A 23,820-nucleotide genomic window follows, 5' to 3' on the forward strand; every position below is an offset into this window, starting at 1 on the left:
TCCTCCTCCATCCTTCCTTCTTTTCTCCTGCATCTCCTCCTCTTCCTCCATCTCCTCCTTCTCCCTCTCCATTTCTCCTCCTCCTTCTCTCTCTACTCTTCCTCCTCCTCTTCTCTCTTCTGCCTTCTCCTCCTCCTCAACATCTCTCCTCCTCCTCCTGCTTCTCCTTTTCCTCCTCCTGCTCCATCTCCATCTCCTCCAACTCCTCCACTTTCTCATCATCCCTCCTCCTCCTCCTCCTCATCATCATCATCTTTCCTCCATCTCCTCCTCCTCGTCCTCCTCCCCTTCACCTCCTCCTCCTTCTCCTCTTATATCTCCTCCTCCTCCTGCTCCTTCTTTTTTTCCTGCTCATCTCTTTCCTCCCCTCCTTCTCCATCTTTTACTCCTCCTCCTTTTCCTACCCTTCCTCCATCTCCTCCTCCATCTTTTCCTCCTCCTCCTTCTCCTCCTCCTCCTACTCTTTCTCCCTCTCATCCTCCTTTTCCGTTTCCTCCTCTCTCCTTCTCATCCTCCTCCTCCTCGCCCTCTTCTCCTCCTCCTCTATCTTCTCCTCCATCTCCCCCTCTTCCTCATCTCTCCTACTCCTCCTTTTCATCATCATCATCTCTCCTCCATCTCCTTTTCCTCCTTCTCTGCCTCCTCTGTCACCTCGTCTTCCTTCTCCTTCTCTCCCTCTCCTCTTCCTCCTCATCTTTCCTCCTCCTCCGCATCATCATCATCACCTCTTCTCCATCTCCTCCTCCTCAATTATTTCCTCCTACTCCTCCTCCTTCTCTTACCCCTACTTCTCAGTCTTTCCTCCTCCTATTCCTGCTTCTCCTCCACCTCTTTCTCCTCCTCCATCTCCTCCTCCTTTTTTTCCTAGTCCTCTTCTTCTTCCTTCTCCTCTCCCCTACCTCCTCCTCCTCCACATTCTCTTCCTCTTTCTCCTCCTCCTTTTTCTCATCCTCTTCCTCCTTCTCCCCCTCCTTTTTCCCTCCTTCTCCTCCTCCTCCTCCATCTCCTCCTCCTTCTCCTCCCTCTCCTCCTCCTCATCTCTCCTCTTCCTCCTCCTCATCAACATCATCATCTCTCCTCCTCCTCCTTGTCTTTCTTTTTCATCTCCTTTCCTCATCTTCTGTCTCCTCCTCCTCTTCCATCTTCTTCTCTTCCTTATCCTCCTCCACCTCTGTCTCTTCCTCCTCCTCCTCTTCATCATCATCCCCCCTATTCCTCCTCCATAGTCTCCTTGCTCTGGGACCTCCAATGTGGACTCCTCTGGCTCCCTGTCTCCGTCCCTCCCCGTGGCTAGCCCCTCACTTCTGTAGACCCCGTTGCACCTCCCCAGCTGCTGGTGTTCATCTGTGGCCTCCAGTAACCCTCCATGATCAGAGGTTTAATAGGTGAGCATGGAGTTCTTCAGACCCTTCTAATCAAGGGCATGGAGGGCTTTATCTCTGGAGAAAGTGGAAGGTGCCAGAGAGAGCTCCCACATGGGTCTCAGCTGGTGGCATGCGCTTCCCATTCTATGAGCAAACCACCTTGTACTGGACCATCACACAAAGAGCCCCCTGCCTAGAGCCCACAGGGACACGTATGATCACGGTGCTGAGACTGATGCCTAGGTCTGCTTAGCACCGCGTCACCTTGAAAACCAGGAGAGCCTTGCAAAGAAATATCCAGGACGTCGCCAGCAGGCATGGTTTCGATGTGTGGTACCCATGGGGTCAAGTGCTCTAATAAAAGTGTGAGAGGGTGGCCCAGGGCAGGGAAAAGCAATGCCAGATTGCAGCCCACGTAGAAGGAACCACAACCAATGGCATTAAAATATATGATGGCCATGATCAGCAGAGCAGGGGACACCTGCAAACCCAGTTGTAGCTCCCTGCACCGTGGAGACCAGCGGTCCTTCCTACCCCTGAAGGCACAGAGGCCAATTCACGAGGGATGTGAGCTGCTGTCCTCCTTGGGGACATCTGCCTCTCACGTAGCTCAGATGCAAGGACGTGTCACCTGACCTGCGAGGGCTTTCACGTCTCCAGGAAGCCCTCGCAGATGGAAGAGTCTGCAATTTCTTGCTTCTCTCTAGTGTGTCCCCAAGCCCCAAAAGCAGAGCCTTTTTCCTCCACGATGCTGAAAGCTAATGTTCTCTCTCTGCTTCCTGTAACTACTAAGGGTGACACTGAATGACAGCTCCTCAAAAAACTGATTGCTAATGAAATGATTGGTTTTGTGCAAAATTAGACGATCACTGGGAATAAATGAACAAACAAGGGACACCCATTCTTGATCTTGACTTACGTACATCCACTCCATCTCCTCCACGTAGTCTCTGTATAAACCATGGTGGCTTCTCCCGAGGAAGGCTTTTGAGGTCACCAGAGGAGTGTGAACATGCAGCAGGGACACAAAGAGGAGAAAGGGTCTGTTCTTGTTTGTGAAAGAAGAAAACCCCTTGAATTATGGACGGGAGATGATGGCGTCCACAGTGGACCTTGAATGTGCTGCGTCTGTGACCTGGGTTCACCTGCTGGGATTTCATTGTGAGGGGTCCCCCAAAAACTCATGGGTGAGACCATGCAAGAAAGTTCACAGGTATAATGATTAGATTACGAGAGGTGTGACCTAGAAGTGGATTAATTCACTTGAATGAACTCACTGGGTGGTGACTGTAGCAGGTGGGTTGTGGCTGGAGGAGGGGATCCCTGGGCTGTGCCTTTGGTGTCTCTATCCTGTCCCTGGTGAGCAGAGCTCTCTCTGATTCCTGGTGCCCTGTCCTGAGCTGCTCTCCTCCTCCAGGCCCTTCTGCCATTTTGTTCTGCTCCCTTTGGGCCAGAGCCATGGAGTTGGCCAACCATGGACTGAACCCTGGACACCATGAGCCCCAAATAAACTCTTCCTCCCCTAAATGTTCTTCTTGGAACTTTGGTCACAGTGGCAATTTTGTCTGAGTAAAACAACACCCACGGTCAGTATAGTACAGGAAGATATTTTGAGAGGGAGGGACGGGACACCCCATTAACCCACCCTGTGTTACAGAACATTGCCATAATTATTATTTTATTATTAGGTGCTGCTAATTTCTGACTTTCCCTAATTTATAAAGTAAATATCTTCATAGGTATGTACGCACAGGGAAATAGCTATATATTATAGTATATGTATGAATATTTATTTATTACTTATATATGAATGGTTGGGTACTCTCTGGGGTTTCAGGCATTCCCTGGGCCTTGGAAGGAGTCCCTGATGCATGACCACTACTTGGATACTTTCCAGTGCAACCCGGTAACTCAACGCAGAGATCTGAGTGTGGAAACCAATTCATACGAAGAGTTTGGACCTTTCCTTTTTCTTCTTCTTCTTTTTTTTTTTTTAGCACCAGAGATGGAACCCAGGGGTGCTTCACCACTGAGTCCCTTCCCCAGTCCTTTTGATATTTTATTTACAGAGTCTCACTGAGTCTCTTACAGCCTCTCTAAGTTGCTGAGGCTAGCCTCCAACTTGCCATCCTCCTGCCTCAGCCTCCCCAGCTGCTAGGATGACAGACGTGGGCAAAGTGACTCCACAAAGAAATCCTTCAGCATATGCACTGTGGAATATTATGTAGCCATGAAGAAGGATAGCTTAGCTTCCTTTCATTTGTGAATGAAGTGTGAGTTTGGACCTTTTCAATGCACCTGCTGCTATGGGATCCCAGGGTAGCTCAAGGCTCAGAACCTGCCCCCCCCCAAGGATCTTGAGGGTCCCCACGTTTGGATGTAGGTCGTGGCTTCCTGCAGCATCCGTCTGGTGGTGCTCCCCACATCCATGGGCTGCTCGGTGACCTGGTGGTTCCTCATGAGCACACAGTTTTCCAGCGTCGCACGAACCCACAGCTGGAGAACCACATGGTGAAGAAGAGAAAGACGAGGCCGGCTGTGCCCCCGACTGCGGTCCAGGGAACCGAGAGGAGGCTGCTGAGCTTGGCGGCCATGAGCATCAGGACGCCCAGAGCCAGGACGCCGGTGTAGCAGCTGAACCGGGCAGCCACGGTGACCCACAGCTCTGGGGGCCTGTCAGGGTCGCATTCGTTGATCAGGGTGAAGGGCAGCCTGTAGAAGTAGTGGAAGCCATGGTTCAGCGGATGGTGGCAGTGGTCCCTGAGGAATGTGCAGCTCATGCCCTGGTGCCACTTTCCTGCGAGCTGGGGTGCGTGGTCAGCCCACCAAGGGTGCACTCTGTTGCCTGGGAAAAAGAACCCCGGGGCCATTTGGATGCAGTCAGGGGAAAGAAAACCTCCAAAGAGCAGATCCTGAATCAGCGGAGGCCATGAGTGACCTCAGTCAAGACTTGCTTTTGGTTTTGGGTACCAGGGATGCAACTCAGGGCTACTCGACCCCCGAGCCCCATCCCCGGCCCTTTTTGTGTTTTATTTAGAGACAGGGTCTCACTGAGTTACTTGGGGCCTTGCTAAACTGCTGAGGTGGGCCTCTAACTTGCAGTCCTCCTGCCTCAGACTCCCAGGCTACTGGAATTACAGGCAGCGGAGCCAGGCTCTGAAGAGCTTTCTGATTCCTTGGGGTTGAAGAAGATAGATAGGTTCATAGAAGGAAAGAAGGCAAAATATATATCAAAGAACCACAAACTCTGCAATGAGGAGAACTTCTGAACTGGAAACCATCTGAGAGGGCCGGAGTGGAGCCAGATACCAACTCGGGAGGCGGAGAAAGATGAAAGTGTTTCTTTTTTCTCCAGAGGAAATTGGTCCCTCGACAATTGGATGGGAGGGGAATCAGGTGTCTGCATACCTATGAGGCTGGTGGCATAGCCTTGCTCCTTTGGGATTTTTTCAAAAGTGGTTTCATTGGCAGGAAGCCCACCTGAGCCCGTGTTCCAGTGGAAGACCACGTACTCATCGCTGTCCATTCCTGTGGAGCCCACAGCAGAGCAAGGTTCACATTCCCTTTGCCAGGAAGAGGTCTTAGCAAAGGGATTCTGGGCACCAGGGGACAGTCGGCAAGAATCTGGCTGTGGGCACTTGGGGAAGGTGGGAGGTGGTGCTATCATCCAGGTACCAATACTTTGCATCTATCCCCTTTCTATCCACACATCATTTATCTGTCACCTGTATGTGCGTTATGCATCTGTCACATCTATATACCTCTATCACCCATCGTTAGCTATCACCTGTTCTTCTATTATCTATTGACAAGATTGCTATCGATTGAGCATCATTAATACGTCTTCCTTCATTGATGGTATCACCATCATCATCTATGGAGCATTGCCTATCACCTGTCAATCACCGTATTTCTGCTTCTCATCCACCAATGATGGTTGTCATCCCATCCCAGAAGGCTCCCTCGGCACAGCCTACCAAAGGTACCTACCTGGCAATTTGATGAGAAAAGAGCTGGTACGTGGAAAATATCAGAAGGAAAAGAACCTTTCTCCTGTACCAGACATGCACAGACATTTGTGTTGGATGTTTTTTCCCTGAGCATTTTTTTTTTCTCTGAGTATCAGCACAATTCCCGCAGAACCTGCATTGTGCTGCGTGTCCCAGGTCAGCTAGGGACGATCTATACCTCAGGAAGAGGTGTGTGGTTATCTGTGACTCCCATTTGATTAACCCAGGGGTGCCTAACCCCTGATCCCCATCTGTAGCCCTATTTTGCATTTTACTTAGAGACAGGGTCTCACTGAGTTGCTTAGGGCCTCCTTTTGACTGAGGCTGGCTTTGAACTCGAGAACCTCCTGCCTCAACCTCCCAACTGCTGGGATGACAGGTGTGCGCCACCGTGCCCGGCATTGTGCATGGGTTTTAACACCCATGGGGTCTGAGGGTCCTGAGGGGTGAGGGCATAGGATGCCCTGTTTGGAGCACACACTACAGGAAGGTGACAGGAAGGCACATTAGCCTTCACTTTCGCAGTCTCTGCGGGATCACTACCCAGCTAGAGTGGCGATGGGGTCCAGGCTGCATCCAGGAGCTGCTGTCCACGGTCCCCACGACACCCACCTGATCGGAGTGGCTCTGCTCGGGGTGCAGAGCAGGGGACCGCCAGGTACTGGGTGAGTCTCACGCCCTCCTCCACCAGCCGGTCGATATTGGGGGTCCTGAGAAAATCAGATGAATGTCACTTGGCAAAGGGATGGGAATGCTCTGGGCTTCAGAAGAGGCCAGCATGGAACTTTCCGGGGCTGCGTGGCACCTGTCTTAGTGCACCCACTTCTCTGAGTTTGCAAAGGACAGATGAGGCTCACCCTGGGCAGTTCTTCCTACAGCCCTCCCCCCACCTCAGCTGTTGCCAAAGCTACAAAGGGCACCCCAGATTTTGAATTTTGGCTTTGACCTGGGGGGCTGGCACACAGACACCTTGCCCATTTCATTTTCTGTGGGTGATGAATGACAGATGTTGAACAGTGATTATAAACACGGGCTGTGAGAGAAGTTTTGTTCAGCCGGAGAATGACGTGGGTTCTGAGCCCAGGCAGTCTGGGCTCAGCCAGGACCTTAGGTGGGTTCGGGGTACAAAATGCACATCTGCGTGGTGACATTCTCCTTTTAGGATGGGTTATGGGGGACCTCTTGTCACAATAACTGTGGTTACATCACAGGGCTTCTTAGAGGAAGATGGACCCCAACAAAATTACATTTGAAGGAAGAGATGACCGTTGTCACACACAAAGGCAACGTTTTTGGCTTTTTCTTATTTTTTTTTTTGGGGGGGGTATGCAACCCAGGGGGCTTGTGTGCTTTAAATATCCCATCAGCATCCATGAAGGGCACACCCTGAGTTTCCTACCAGGTTTATCAGGTGCAAAATTCAAAGAGAAGATGAAACACTTCACCTAAGAGCTTTTGCAGTCAGACATGCAAAAATAGATTGAGAATCTCACTATAGATAGGAATCCCCAAGGCAGTGACCCAGCCCCTAGAGCTCAAGGAATTCCCCATGGGCTATCAGATGACAGGTGCTAGTCTCTTCCCTTCTACCTTTGAGGAGGCTGCATCTGGTGGAAGCTGAGCTATAAAAGCTCAGGCCTTGTTCTTCATGCGCCTAAAGCTGACCAATCAGTGGCCTCCCATAAGAAAAGTTTTGCTCCCCTGAGGACAACTGGAAAAGTGCAGAGACACTGGAGGTGTCCCACTTCGGGATGTGGTGCTATTGGTGAGCAGCAGGTGGAGACCAGAAATGTTGGTCAACATCCTAGAATGCACAGGATGGGCCCAACACCGAGAGTGATCTGGGCCAGTGTACCAGTAGGACCAAAGCTAAAGAAGCTTGTCAGTCCTTCCATCCATCCAGCCAGCCCGCCACCCATGCACAAATCCAGCCAACCATCCATCCGCCCATCCATCCATCCATCCATCCAATCACCCACCCACCCATTCATCCACCATTCAACCATCCATCCATCCATCCATTCACCCATTTGCCCATCCACCCACCCATCTGCCTGCCCATCCACCCATCCATCCATCCATTCACCCATCCACCCATCTACCAATTTGCCCATCCAACCACCCATCTGCCCACCCATCCAACCACTCATCCATCCATCCACCCACCAAGCCATCCATCCACCCACCAAGCTACCCATCCACCCATCCATCCATCCATCCAGGCAACCATCTATCCATCCATCATCCATCTATCCATCCACCCACCTATCCACCCATCCACCCATCTATCCATCCATCCATCCAGGCAATCATCTATCCATCTACCCATCTATCCATCCACCCACCCACCCTCAACCCATATATACATCCATCTATCCACCCACCCATCCATCTATCCATCCACTATGGGTGGATGGGCAGATAGACAAATGGATGGTGCCTGGATGAAAACATGGACAGATGGGTGGGTGGAGGAATGGCTCGTTTATAAATGGATACATAAGATTCATGCTGATGGATTTGGGGTAAAATTCTAGTTAGTTGCTACCCTGAGAATAAAAGATTCAGAACAGAGTACAATTGTACAAGCCTGTGTGCAATCCTCTACACAGTTTAGCCAAAATAAGAAAATACCCCACACTCTCTAAGATCCTCTGGCCTTCAAAGACCCCCATTCAGACCTTCTCCTTGGCCCCCATTTTGGCCCTGGCTCCCCCACACCCCACTAAGACATGCTTTTTGCTCTAGTCTCCAGTCATACTGGGGATCAGGGTTTCTGTGAACACAGGATATGCGAGTATCTTTTGGAATCACTGCTTTCAAATCCTTTGGGTCTGAACCCAGTGGTGGCATTGCTGGGTCATATTGTGATTCAATCTTAAGCTTTTAAGGGGCCACTATATTGTTCTGCCAAGGGCCACCTGGAGCCCCAGGAGCTAGAGAGGCAGGAGGAGCCTCCCTGGAGCCCACGGAGGGAGCTCAGCCTGGGACTCTGGTCTCAGCCTCTGCCCTCCAGGGCTGGGGAAGGGGTGGTGGTTCCTGGATTACATTTAAGTCTCTGTGTTTTTGGTTATTTATTACAGCAGCCCCAGGAAAACCCTTACAAACCCAGCAGGGCCTCAAGTCATTTGAGAGGGCTAAGACCTTATTTTTACTGTTGGAAAACAATCATTTTTGGTGCTGAGTTCTGCAGCACTAAGAAATTTCATTTGCACTGGTTGATTTTAAGTGAATTATTCCACTAAACTGCACACAAGGCACCACCCCACCACCCAAACCGCACTCTACATCAGTGTAAGGTTCCCATAGCAACCAATATCCCCAATGCCCAGATCATCTGCCAAGATCAGCAGGATGTTTGGCTTGGAGGCGGTTGGTGATTTCTGCTCACAGGTCTGTAGAAGCCAACATACAAGGAGGAGAAGCAGGGTGGAGTCCCTGCAGAGGAAATGAATGTACAGGATTTGGCATGCAAAGTATACACCATGCATATGTAGATGTCAGGGGTCTGGTGAGGGCTTGAACCGAACTCCTATGATGCCAACTGAGCCCCAAGAGAATTATCCAGTTGTGTGAAGCCTCTGGTTTTGCACAGAATCCAACAGCCCAAAGAAAACCAGGGTGGAGTCTCCACTGCTAATGGCCAATCAAGACCAACGCTGAGAGAGGCCCATTTCCCCCCTGCACCCAAACTGGAGATTCTCAGCAAGCAATCAGAAACTGAGCCCTCCTAATAAGAAAGTTCCCTCCACTTTAACCGCATGAAAACAGCAGAGGTCCCCTCTTTATCCTCTGGGGACACAGTCCAAAAATCTCAGAGGATGCTGAAAGTTCAGCTAATACCTAACACTATGTAGACTATACTTTTCCAGTATATATAGATGCATGTCATAACGTATAATTCGTAATCTAGGCACAGCCAAGGATTAACAGCGGCAAATCATAACCAAACAGTTGTAACAATGTGCTGTGACAAATGCCTGACTTTCTCCCCGTTTATTTTTGGACATCAGGCTACTGAATCCTGGGAGATTTCTGAGTGCATTTGTGGTGACCTTTTGTCGCTACCAACACCCCGGGTGACGCTGGAAACACCCTTTTTTGTTGTACAAGTCATGGTCTCTCTGAGTTTGTTTTGTCACTAAATGGGTCCTCTGGGTTAAGGTCATTTGAGCTCAACCCTCAGTAAAGCGAGGGAGAACGTGGGGTCCAGAGCCTAGGGCCTGCTGTTTGGGGTCCTCGGCGGGTCAGGAGGCGACTGATGATTGACAGGCATCTTGGCCCACAGTGCGAGGAGCTCCAAGGCTGTGCCAAGCAGCAGGCAGGGCACTAGGAGGACCAGACTCACGGGGATACTAGGATTTTAAAGCACAGATGGGGGATTCAAAGCAACCCCAGAGACACAGTGCAGAGGGCAGAGAAGAGAGTCCCTGAGTGTCTGAACAGGGGGCCAGGCGCCCCACCGCCCCAGCGGCTACTAGGAGCGTCACTGGTGTCCTGGGCTCCACCCGCCCCAGGACCCAGAGGGACTTAGCTGTCCAGGACAGCTGGGGGGTGGGGCAACCAGGGAGAGCAGGTGGGCGGAATCACTGTGACAGTGTGTGGGGGAGGGTAGCCGGAGGAAAGGGGAGGGGGGTTGCCCTAGATCTTGTGAGCCTGGGGGTGGGGGACTGAAGGCAGGTCCCACTGCTGGAGGATTGGGGACCCGTGAGGGCGCAATGGGCGGACTGGAGGACCCGGAGCGGGACTGGCGTGTCCTAGCGCTGGGAGGGGGATCCAGCTGTGGCGGGGGGCAGGGATGGGGGAAAGTCAAGTGTCCGCACCCTGTGGTTTTTAGTGGGTGTGGGGGGGTCATAAGGCCATGCACAGCTGCGCTGGGGCGGGATAGGGGACTTTGGGGCCAGGAGCAGGGCGGGGCGTGTCCTAGTGTGGGGGGTGTGGGCATGCTGGGGGTGGGCCAGGGACGGGCCTGAGTGTTGGGCGACCTCGGAGCTGGGGCTGCCAGGGGGACGCGCCCAGGAGCTGGATGGGGCCTTCCTAGGGGGACACAGGGTGGAGGGCGGTGCAAGGGCGTGTTCTAAAGTGCGCAATGGACTGCAAGGGGCGGAGCAAGGGGCGTGCTGGGGGTGGGGCAAGGGGCGTGCCTCAGAGTGAGCGGCAATGCATAAATGAGGCTGGGAGGGGACGAGCCCAGGAGCCCACCAGGGCCTGTCTAGGGGGAGACTAGGTCTTAAGGTGGGGTGTGCAAGGGGCGTGCCCTAGGATGGGGGGCTGGACATGCTGAGGGCTGGACAGGGGCGGGCCTTAGTGTTGGGCACCGCGGAGCTGCCCCAGGGTGAACACTTGTTCCCAGGAGCGAAGTGGGGAGTGACTTAGAAGGGAAAGGGGCGGGGCGGCGCAGGGGTCCAGTGGCGGCCCTAGTGTTGGAGGGACTCTCAGTGCTGGGGGGAGGGGAGAGAGGCGCGGGAGAGGGACAGCAATGGCTCAGACTGTTCCTGGGGACTCCCCAGCAGCATCAGGGAGGGGGGCGCGGGGTGTGCCGGAGGACTCAAGCCGAGCCCCAAGTGGGGACCAGGTGGTATTCGGGAAGTGATAGGGCGAGACGGCCATATGGGGAGGGTACCGGACAGGAGTCTCAGATGGGGTCAAGACCGTGTTGGGGGAGGGACAGGATCGTGTCTTAGAGTGTGTGACAGGCTGCCGCAGTCCGGCTGCAGCAAAATAACCGGGGGGGTGACGAACAACTTGTGTGCATTGATACAGCAGGAGTAGGAGCCGTTTATTGCAGGACAGGAGCAGTATTTATACATTCCACAGAGCTTATCTAATTAGCATAAACTAGATACATCAGTCAACCAATCAGGAATCTCTACACTTAATGACTCGCTTTTGTTACTTCTCAAACCCTGGCATTTTGCCAGGCACCATCCAGACTTGTTTACGAACTCTAACATTCCCCTGACTAAATGCCAGGTGTTATTTTGACTTGTTTACAGACTCTAACATTAGGCCATGGCTGGGGGTGGGGACCAGGACGGGACATGGAAGACTTCGAATTTATTGGGGAGACACGGGCATCGGGCTGCGTGTCTTAAAAAATGTGTATGTGGAGGGTGTCACAGCCATGTCAGGGTGGGGCAGTGGACGTGCCTTATAGAGATTGTGGGACTTGGCCCTGGGGAGGGGTCCTGGCTCCGAATGGGAGGGGCAGAGAGGGTCCTAGTGGGGGGACACTCCAGCGCATCTGTGCCGACCTGATGTGGGGGACACAGGCCATGAGGGGGTAGGGAGCGGGTCTTGGAGGGGTTGGAGGCCCGAGAGTCTCAGTGTGGGGAGATGTGTCACCCCCCTCGACCCGGGAGCATCCCCGCCTTAGTCGCGGAAGCAGTTTCCGCGGCTCAACCGGGGCCCCCCCTCCTGCTCGGCCTGCGCCCCCTCCTCCTGCTCGTCCCCCCACCTCCCTCTGCGCCCCACCCCAGCGCTGCTCTCTGGGCAGCGCAGAGAATGCGCCTGGGGCTGGGTTTTGGTGACTCAACATTTCGGAGCACCTCAGCTTCCTTCCCAGGGTCTCGCTCTCGTCCCCTCCCCAGGCCTTAGTGGCTTCGTCCCAGGATCCCGCTCTCCTGGCGGTGGCTGAGGCGCATCCCCTTGGCCTGCACGATGGCACCAGGGAAGGACCTTGACCCCAGATCTGGGCGCGATCCTGCCTGTGCTGGCGTCTCTGCGCACCCAGCTGCCTCGCGCTCCTGGATCCCAGTGGCTCACTTTATCTGATTAACCTCCCATCTCTGGGCCTGGGGAGTGGCGCCTGGAAACAGGTTCTCCCAGGTCCCCACCGCCCAGTGAAGCTGGGGCTTCTGGAGCTGCTTAATCTGGATGGAGCACAAGCAGGGTGACTCCCCAGGCAGCCAGGGCAGCTTAGGGAACCCCCTCCTTTTTATTCCTTCTAAGGGTCTTGGGACAGCCCCATCCCTCTCATAGAATTGGTGTGAATTCAGCTCCACCATGCTCCCCATTTGGAATCTCTAGGGTGCTGTATTCTTGCTCCTTTGTGCACGCAGGGCCTGGGGTGAAGCCAGAATTAAGCCTGCAGTCAGTCTAGACAGGGAAATGGAGTGAGGCCAATTTTGAGGAGTCTGGCAAGTTGGAGACTGTTCCCTGAGGGACTGAAATGTTGAACCCTTCCTCCACCATAATCAAGAACCTGCCCTTGAGCCAATCTGCTGTTAAGATAGCGTGACCCATAAATTGTCCCTCCATACTGGGAACTACAAGGTTAACGCGTGGGAAAGCAGAACCATGATATCACATTTAGAGGTCCTACTAAGCTCTTATGCTTAAGTGCAGTTAGTGCAGCTGCCAGTCTTCAAGACTGGGGTGAAGGGCTTCCCCGCCTAGGCAGCTCTCAATCACCTGTTCAGTACAGAGCAGGCATGTTGGGTTCTGCTGAAGCTACTTCCCAGTTCTTTTTTTTTTAATTAAATTTATCTTTTTTTTTTTTTTCCTGGGGCTTTTCACAATCAGGAGTTGGTGAATGGGTTCCTGTCATCTGTTGTCTGACAGGGTCCCAGTGTTGGGGATGCTGTGGCAGGGCCACACCATCTGGAAACCGAAACCATGGGGAATGTTAAGTGTTTGGTTTATGATCCTCATGATAGGGAGAACAGGGCATCCTTCAATCAATAATTAAAGTACGTGTTCTCTGAGAATGCGGGAAAATTCCCAGAATGAGACCGAGGACAGAATTGAGACAGGCCCCAAGGTGTGTTTCAATATCTCTCAGGATACAAACAATAGTGTTATTCCTTAAGAAATTCTCAGGGAAGAGATTACCAATCAAAGTTCCCAAGAAAAGCCTAATCCACAAGAAATGTTTATCCCAGGGTTAACAATGTGCACTAATGTCCCCCTCCCTTCTAAAGCCACAACCTGTGCAAAAGCCTAGTTACAGAAAAACAATCGCTGTGCCAAGTGTACAAGGACCACCCTATGTAGCTTGCTTAATTAAAGGAAGATTATAGTATTCCCCTCGAGGACAAAAGGCACATAAAAATACATTCCTCCCATTAACACCCCCTCCTTTGCCTCACACAGGAATTCGTGATGAAAGTGGAAAACACATAGTTAATATTTATGGAAAATGGGTTGAGGTGAAGAACCTGCCCTTTAGTTAAAAGATTAAAAAGACACAAGATTTGGTGGGCTTTGACCAAGGGTCAAGGAAACTTTAAGAAAACAGTTAAATAGGTCATATGAAAAAAAGGAAATTACTTTGGAAATTAAAAATAAATAATGTAAAATTAATATAGGTATATTTTAGAGTCACTTCGGAATAATAGGCTTTCACTATTTTAAGTGTGTTTTACTGGGACTTTAGATTAAAAGTAAGAAAGCTTATTAATAATTATAGATGTGCTTTAAAGTTAAAGGTTAATGAAATCATTATATGTATTATTTAAAATTAAAAGTTAATAATAGACCAGGAGACATGTAGTCGAGTTGTGTAGTATAGTGTTGTGGGCCAGGTTATATGGGCAATGACCAAACAGACTCCATTTTACCCTGAGACTTCATATCATGTAAGAAATTATTCTCCCATGCTCAGGCTTGGGTCTGTTCCTTGCAGAGACAGTTATGGGTCCTGCAGGGAGCTGTCCCTGGCTGCCCAGCTAAATTCTGTCCATTTGGACAGAACTGGGACTTGGTGTGTTTTCTGAGTGACCTGCCCCACAACAGTGTGCACCTAGTGATTAAGGTGAAAATGTAAAAGTTTAATCATGATTGACAAAGGTTACAGGAAAATATTCTAAATCATGTCCTCAATATATCTTAGGTAATCAATATGTCAGAAAAGATTGTGACTCGTGAAAAGTATGGACATCAAATAAGTTTTGGGCTTTGAGACTATTAACTACCTGGAAAGATATCTACAAAAATGATATAATAATAAAGCCCCCCGCCCAAGGGCAGCAGATTCCTTTTGAAGGCTGCTCAGAACTTGCAACCTGCTGTCCTTCAGCAACACATAAAAATAAATAAAAATTAAATAAAGGTATTGTGGCGGACTACACCTAAAAAAAAATAAAAAAATAAAAAATAGGGACAGAATAATAGACTGAGACAATCTCAGTGAATATGTTTGTTTCTCTGTGTACCATGTCGCCCCTTGACATGTCTTGAAAACATTTCAATATCTTGCTGAACCTCACTCCTCAACCTGGGCCCAGGGCTGTTTTGTGTCACTGATGAGGCCTCCTTGGTCCAGGTCCCAGAGACACCCCTCATGAATAAGAGCAAATCATTGGCCTTAGCCCACAGGTGAAGGGAGACTGTCCCAAGTCTCCACAGAGTTTCCTACAATGTGAGGATGAAGAGGAGCAAGGAAGAGGTACATGTGCTTGAAAAAGAGTCAAGAAGTTTAAAAGAACACAGAAAGTGACTTGTTCATTGGACACGGGTTAGTAAGGCAGTGAGATTTGAGTGTGGGGGTAATCAAACATATTTAAGCCATTGAAATGTTTGTATCATTCTTCATGTGTGAGGAGAAACGTTTTCTTCAGAAATAGGTCTGAAGTGGAATTTGAGGACAAGTGGTTAAATGTTTAGTCACAGCATTCAGCAGAAATCCTGGGGCAGGGAACACAGAAAATAGGAAGAGTTTCCAGCCCATTCACAAATGCACCCTGTGGCTGGGCAGAGTGAGGAAGTGCTTTGACGGACAGCTGAACTCCCAGAGTCCAAGTTCACATTCAGGATGTGACTCCTATTTCCTACTGGGATTCTGAATTATTTTCTTTCTCTTATTATTGTTTTCTACATTTAATTTGCTAGGAGTGATGATTGATTCAAGACTCACATTATAATCTTAACTGCTTTCTGCTTGCTAAATGACCTTCTATGAATCTTCATGATTTCACTTAAATACTTGGGAATTATTTCCCAAGTACTTGATACTGTTTTTATACAAAAAATGTACAATGAACTTTTGATAAGATTTTTTATGGATTCTAATTAGTTACACAGGACAGCAGAATGCATTTGGTCACATTCTACATAGGTGGATTATACCTCCTCATTCTTCTGGTTGCACATGATATAGAGTTTCACTGGTCATGAAGTCAGATATGTACAGAGGGTAAAGACATCTGATTTATTTTACTTTCAATCTACCTCCATAACCCCTCCCCTTTTTTCACTTCCCTCTGTCTAATCCAAAGTTCTTCTGTTCTTCCCAAGAACCTCACCCTTATTGTGAATTAGATCTGCATATCTGAGAAGACATCTGGCCTCTGATTTCTTGGGACTGGCTTATTTCGCTTAGCATAATATTCTCCATTTCCATCTATTTGCTGGTAAATGCCATCATTTCATTCTTCTTTTAGGCTGCATAGTATTCCATTCTGTATCTATACCAAAATTTCTTTATCCATTCATCTGTTGAAGGGCACAGAGATCAGAGATCCTCCGACCTTTGTTACAAAATGCCATTGAGTCTGAAAGACCAGCCTGTACCTCAGAGCAAAGCCTGTCCAAGGAAGGGGCATGACCCTTATCCTTGAAAAGACCCACAGAGCACTCCTAGGCATAAACCCACCCTGCTGAGTTGTTTGTCTGCAAATAACAGGAGAGATCTGCTGTGCCAGGTGTCCCTGACTCAGTCTAGGTGGGGACCCATAGCAACCCCCTAGCAGCCACCAATCAGCATGAGACAGGGAAAATACCTGGGATGCCAGATGACGCTCTCTATAGTTTATGGTGGTTGATAACATGTTGGGAAACCATGTAGTTCAGCATGTACACCCCTCTTGGCCTAAACCAACCAGTTGAAATGAATTCCCCTCTGTAATAATCAATCACCCTTACCCAACTTGTTCCCACCAGTGAATGTGCTAATCATGTTTTAGAGTTATTTTATTATTTTTCCCTGCGGTGTGTGATGATTTGCCAAGAGATGCTATGATGTATGTGAAGTCCCTGCCTTCCCCAGAGAGTGGATAAAACTGCTGCAAACCCTGGGCTAGGGGCCTCTCTGCATCACCAGTTGCTGGGTGCACATGGAGGACCGAGCTAGCTCCCAATAAACACCTCTTTGCTGCTTACATGGATCTTGGTCTCTGGTGGTCTTTTGGGGGTCCCGAATTCGAGCCTAACAAGTCTAGGAAAGATTATTGTAATAAACTTCAATAAAGCTTGAATTTTGTTAAATCTTTGTGAATTCTATAATTGTTTTGTAAAAGTTAAATAAATTTTTATAAATATATTTTTAAATTTCCAAAAAGTAAAAGAATACAGTACACCCCAAATTGACATAAGGATTCAGTGTATTCTCCACACTTGGAGAGAAATTGACAAGTTCCCTTAAACCCACATCAATTTGTGAAGAAAACCAAAACTATGACCCACTCTTTCAAATACATGACAAAACTCTGTGGTTCAGCACACTGACATCAATTCTTACTGAAAAACTTCAGTGAACAAACCAAAAAGTTCTAGCCTGAGATTGGATTCTTATAAACCTATGGGAGTATTTGAAGATGGAATGATGCACACAATGGTGAACAATTCATTATATTAAATGGATTAAGAACTTCAATGAGGATAGAAGTGTTTCTAAAATGATTCTAGAAAATTCAAAAGTTCTCCTGCAGAATGATGAAGCTGGAGCCGCAGCACCAGTCACATACTAAACATAGAGTCACCCATGGTTAACAAATACATGAAAAAAAAAGTTCAATATCTCTACCAATTAGAGAAATGCAAGTTAAAACAACCCAACATTCCCTCTCACTCCAGTCAGGAGGGCAATTCTCAGGAATACAAGTATCATTAAATATTGGCGAGTAGGTGGGGAAAAGGTTCACTCACCCATTGTTGGTGGGACTGCAGATTGGTGCAACCACTCTAGAAAGCAGTATGGAGATTCCTTAGAAAACTTGAAATGGAACCACCATTTGACCCAGCCATCTGACTTCTCAATTTATATCCAAAGGACTTAAAAATCAGCACACTACAGTGACTCAGCCACAAAAATGTTTCTAGCAATTCAATTCACAATAGCTCAACTATGCAATCAGCCTACTTGCCCTTCAACAGATGAATGGATAAAGAAAATGTGATACACACACACACACACACACACACACACACACACACACACACAGGGAGGTTGAGGAGGGAAAAAAAGTCTATTGGATTAGATAAAGGGAAATTATGGGAAGGGAGGGGAATGGTATAGGAAAGAGAGTAAACTGAATGGGACACATTTTTATGTTCATATATAACTACAGACCAGGGTAATTCCACATCATGTACAACTAAAAGACTGGGATCCTAATCAGAATAAGTTACACTCCATGTATGTAAAATGTACCAAAATATACTCTAGTGTCATGGAACACACAGAAATGCATATACTGAAATTACTCGAATTATCAGGGCAGAAAACAAGAGGGCATTTTGGTGATCTTGAGAGAGGAGAGATGTCTTAGAATTATACTGAAGGTACAATCAGAAACCACTTTTAATTTTTTTTTTTATTTTATTTTCTTGGTATGGAGGATTGAACTATGGGCACTTAACCACTGATCCACATGACCAGCTCTTCTTTATATTTTATTTAGTGACAGGATCTCACTGAGTTGCTTCAGGTCTCACTAAGTTGCCAATGTTGGTTTGGAAGAATGTGAAAACAGTCTCTAGATTTAAGCATTCCAAAATCTAGGCATACATCAATATAACATTATTTTACTAATGAATGTTTTAAGTTATAATTATACAAATAATTCTAATGTGAAAATACTTTTTTTAAAAAAAAGCTGTTGATCAGGGAGACACTATTTCACATTACATATTTGATTAGTTTCTTTCTAGTGTCTAGATTATAGCAAACTCTAGTGAGTTCATAATTAAATGGCAGTTGATCAATTAAAAATGAGTTTTCAGAATCGTGAAATGCTGAATATGGCTGTTGGTTTGATGGTGTTCCCTGAGGATGGAGTTCAAAATGACAATTGTCAACCTTCGGTCATGAGCATGTGGATGATCCTACAGTAAGGCTGCCCCTGTCCTGGATGAGAACAGAGTTTCTGCAGTGTTATTTTAACTCACCAGTTTTTTCCAAAGGTTATTGATACGCTCTGTGCAAATACCCCTGTTGGGGTTTGAGTGTGCAGAGTTTAGCTCCCTCAGGCCTGACATTTTGCAAGAGCTGTGGTTGTGATTTAGGTCAGCTGAGGCAAACCTCAGTTAGGAGGAGGAAAAGTTATCTTCCCCTTATCGCAAGTCACAAGTTCTGCATGGTTTGGCCAAGAGGAAGAAGCTTCCTGCATACTTATCCTGGGAACAGTACATTCTAAAGAAACAAATGCATCCTCAGGGGATTAGATAATGTCTACAAAGAACTTTAAGAGGGTACTTATCAAATAAACAGGAACGATCTGAATTTAGCTCTGTGTATCCGCTGAGGCATGATATTTGGGCAATGTGGGTAACGTGATATTGAAGAATTGCTTGCTTTGTTAGAAGAAGTAGATAAAAGGAACTTGCAAATAAACCTCAGCATGCAGTTGCAGTTGCTGCCTTTGCTCTGCATCCCCTGTGTCCTGGTTATTTCGCGACACTTACCCAGGGACCCGAACGCTCTAGACGTTCACATACCCCCATCTCCGAAATCTGGGGGATCTTAGAGTATGTCTCCACTTGCTGCTCAGGTGACACAATCTGAGGCTAACATGGACCCTAAGAACTACTCTGCAGCCGTGTGTTCCTGCAAGAGCCCGGCAGGGGCGCCCTTCCCACACACTTCACCCTTCTCCTGCAGGATTTTTTAATTGGAGGAGGAATGATGGGGTCTGAATCTCATTCATGCTTTCACTGCAAGTGAGGATACAGAACAACTCCAAAGCTGAAACCAAGCATCTTGTGAGACCCACTCATCACAGGGGCCATTTGTGGGGAGTCACTCTGAATGACCCACGCCTTGCAAAGTCCTGAAGCAAGAGGCTCTGACCAATCACATGGGCAGTGTCCCAGCTCATGAAATCAAAGGCATGTCTTCAGATGTAGACGCATCACCCATGGGGTGGAGCCACACTCACCTATTCTTCTGTAATCCTACTCCTTTGCCCCATTTGGGTTAAAATGTTCCATGGAAACTACCTTTGTGTGTCCCCTTCTCTTGCTTGGCCCTTGGGTGTGGCCTTCCTAGATATCAGTCAACCTTCTGACAGCAGACATCAGGAAGCTACACTCAGCCCCCTGAAACCTGACCCCTGGCCTCATTTGAATGGCTTCTCCTCAATAAAAGGATTCAGCCTGTGTCTCTCTGTGTGTGTGTGTGTGTGTGTGTGTGTGTGTGTGTGTTTCCTGAACCTCCTACCAGATCAGATGGCTGTAACTCGGGGATGCATTTGCTTATCACAGAAACAAAGCCATCAATGTTCCTGGGATGGCCCCCAAAATCCTTCTTCTTATTCCTGACTATATAATTACAAGAAAGAAATAAATGTATACACAAGGATCATCAGCTACATCACGTGACATCACATGCAAGCGTGCACTCCTAGTTAAAAACAAATTGAAATGGATCCAAAATATCTTAAGAACCACGTGGTTACATAAAGTTAATCAATTCTACTGTATTAATTATAGGTTATGCCCTTATCTACTGAAATATCCAAGGACTTTAACTATGTTTTCATTGATATTTCTTTTCTTTTTAAAAAAATATTTTTTTAAGTTGTTGATGGGCTTTTACTTTTTTTTTTTATTTATGTGTATGCGGTGCCAAGAATCAAACCCAGTACCTCATGCATGCCAGGCAAGCGGGCTACCACTGAGCCCCAACCCCAGCCCTCATTGATATTTCTTTTTAACAAGGTACAAAGATAATTATTTTTCAGAAATTATTTTCAGAAATGATTTCAAAGTGTAACCAGGAAAAACTCTAAAATAAATTTCAACAGAGGATAAGCACACATTGGAGGTCCTAAGAAGAAAGAAATCATCTTTGGGTAAACCAAGATCTTTATATTCTAGATTTTTATGATAAAAATATTTTCCTAAATAGAAATATTTTTATATTATTAATTAGACAGATAATATAGAAATGTAAAAAACAAATTATATGTACTGGACAGACTAAAAGTTTTAATTGATTAATTCAAGGATATTTCAGGCCATTTCCCTGATTTTACTCTCTATGCTGATACTGAGCTAATATTTTTGTTCATATTTTGACATGACAAAGACCTATTAAAATATTAAGTTTAATTCCTTTAAGCAAGGTCTTTATTGCCTAATGATTCTTATTGTTTAAGGCAAGGATTAATTTTGGTGAATAAATTCACATCCTTGATTAAACACTAAATACATTAAACTGTTGACTTAGATTCTAATTTTTACAATTCTCCTTGGAGACTAAATTTGATTGATTCAAAGACTGTCCATTCTTGCATATTTTGTTTGTTGAATCATTTTGAGATCTGGGAATTTTATTAGGACTGAGGTTCTCCAAATTAAAGTTGTGTGTTAGTTTTGAGCAATAAAAGTTGCAAACCTTGTTGAAAATTCATGGACATTATAGAAGTTCTCTGACTGGACCTATTATCCATAAAAATATGGTAAGATTTATATAATGCTTAATGACATTTTTTAAAAGACACTCAAGAGACACCTATTTAAAGGATAATATTCTGAGACATGAAGATATTTTGAGACCTTCTCTCAGAAAGAGATTGAGGATTCCTTTTAAATTGTTAGGATGGATCAACTAGTATATATATATTGGGAAATTACAATAATCAATACAAGGTAAATCTGATCATTTAAATACTTGTACTACTATCCATAACTTAAACTGATGATACTATGGCTTATGCCAAGTCTTTACTCAATTTTATTAAATAAAGAAAAGGGGGAACACAGGACCCCAGAGGCACACACTAGATCTTACAAAATATTTAATTTTTTTCTTAATAGTAATATTGAGTATCTCAGGGGATATAGCTCAGTTGTTAGGGTGTTTTGCTCACATGCACAAGGCCCTGGGTTCAATCTCCATTACCACCAAAAAAAAGTGAGACTGCTGTTGAATTTACTGAATCACGTTCACTGCTGCTGACATGATTCAGTAAATTAAATCATATTTGAAAAGATAGAATTTAAACCTGTCATCATGGAAATGACTGAAAAACCTGACATAGGACGTAAATCTTCCAACTGAAGAGTTTACAACCATGCAGCTTCATGAGCTTGTCAGGTAAGCAAAAATTATGAAGAGACTTCTATGGACCCATTTTCAGATCTATTTTTTAAAATCTGTTTTTTTACTTGTAGATGGAAACAATACCTTTATTTTGTTTATTTTTTTCATGTGGTGCTGAGGATCAAACCGGGGGCCTCACATGTGCTGGGCGAGCACTCCACCAATGAGCCACAACCCCAGCCCTCAGATCCATTTTTAATGTACATTGTAGTGTGGACTGGAAAGTCCACCCATGAAACTAGATTAATCCTACTGACTGTAGTGGTCATTTATATGTTGATCCTATGGCAAACAGGTTGTCTGGGATTCTATTTGAGGAATAGACACCATACAAGAAACCTAAACCATACAATCATGCTGGTCCTTGGAAATTAAGACTCCTTATCTGGACCATTGTCCAAAGAGAAAGATTGTTGAAATAGAATTTTTCTATACAGGCCAGTTATTTATATAAGGTATCCACCAATGTAGGTTTGCCCTGATCATTCTACAATAGAAATTGGCACGTTTCCTAAGTATCAGTCCTGAGTATTCCTAAGTATTATGCAAATGTCTAGTCAGTACCACACAAGAGGTCTAGAAATAGTGGATGCATTTAACCTGATCTCCTAGAAATAGTGGATGCATTTTAGGCTGGTCTCCTAGAAATAGTGGATGCATTTTAGGCTGGTCTCCTAGAAATAGTGGATGCATTTTAGGCTGGTCTCCTAGAATGGACAAGAACAGTTACAGGAGGATGCCTGTCACCTGGAAGTTTTATTGGTAATACCCTAACCCTCAGTGAGATGGCACCCAAAAGGATGTTAGGATGTTTGTCTTCTGCCTTCAGAATATCTACATCAGTGACAGACCTAATATAATCCTTAAATGTGAGAATTAAGAGAAAGGATGATGACTATCATGTAGCCTGTATGAATACAACTCATCTTAGTTATTACCAGCTGATATTTCAGAGCTACACTCTGCTGAAGTTAAGGTTCAGGTCTGAAACAGGTGCATGCCAGTTAACCAGATCTAGGCCAGCTCCTGGTCTCAGGATCTTTGAAGTGACCACTTTAAATATCATTCTTTGCTTCTATGATACAGTCTTTATGGCTGTGTTTCAAACTTACAACACATGGATTTTCTTAATGTTGGATTTAAATTACTTCCAAGAGCTTTCATAGTCAGATAAATGCTGATGGAAAAATTAGAACTGAGTTGAAATGCTCTAAAAGGCCACTGTAATAAATATTGTGACTGAGCCCTCTGCTCTGTGGTTTGTGGAGAGGCTGAAGCGCCATGCCAAATGAAAATGTCTATGTTACCATTGCCAAGTGCAAGGCTTCCCAATAAAATGGAGAAAAGATGAAGAATCTTCTGATGAGTGTTTGGCAGAATAATGATAATAATAATAATAATAATAATAATAATAATAATAATAATAATAATAACCTGGATCTTCCAAGTTGGTTATGTCCCAGAGATAGTATGTTTTCTACTAATGCTTTTGTGTTTCAATGGTAGATCATGATGACCTCGGACCAAGAATCCAGTGACTGAAAGATACAATTTCCCAATCGCCTTAAAATATTAAGGAAGAGGAAATATGTGGGGAGCCACTCCGAATGACCCCCCACCTTCCAGTCCTGAAGCAAGAGGCTCTGACTGATCACTACATCAACCCTTGAAACTCTCTCTCTCTCTCTCTCTCTCTCTCTCTCTCTCTCTCTCTCTCTCCCTCCCTCTCTCTCTCTCTTTCTGTGAACACTTAAGGTCAGAGGAGACATCACAGAACCCAAAGAAAAAGGTATCTGTGTCTCTTGTGTGGTTATTTCGTGCACCCAGTTCCCCTGGAGTGACCCTGAGTGTTTTAGTGTGAGGAACCAGCAGCCAGTGATGCAGCCATGGTCCCTGTACAGCTTTCTGATTCTTCAAGCCTGTATGTAGTGTGAGCTTCACCCACACCAAGGCAGCCCCCCTTCACTTTGAAACCATCCAAAACAGGGGAGTGGCAGGACTCTTCTCTTACTTTTCTCCCCAGGGGTGGGCAGGAGAGTTTCAAATTTTAAATCCCCCTTCCCAGGGAGCACTTGGTAGACTGTTGGCTTGGCCCTTCAAGAAGAAGAAGCCCGCCTCAAACCCCAAGCCCTTTGTGGCTATCCTGACCAAGGGGAACCTGGTCTCTAGCAGGGCTTCCCCA

At 46.5% G+C, this 23,820-nt stretch overlaps 1 pseudogene; it reads right to left on the reverse strand.

Moving 5' to 3' along the window:
• Nucleotides 1-23,820, reverse strand: part of LOC114079718 (arylsulfatase D-like) — a 29,649-nt pseudogene that overhangs the window by 291 nt on the left and 5,538 nt on the right.

This window comes from Marmota flaviventris, chromosome 20 (genome assembly GCF_047511675.1).
Source record: "Marmota flaviventris isolate mMarFla1 chromosome 20, mMarFla1.hap1, whole genome shotgun sequence".
NCBI classification, from domain to species: domain Eukaryota; kingdom Metazoa; phylum Chordata; class Mammalia; order Rodentia; family Sciuridae; genus Marmota; species Marmota flaviventris.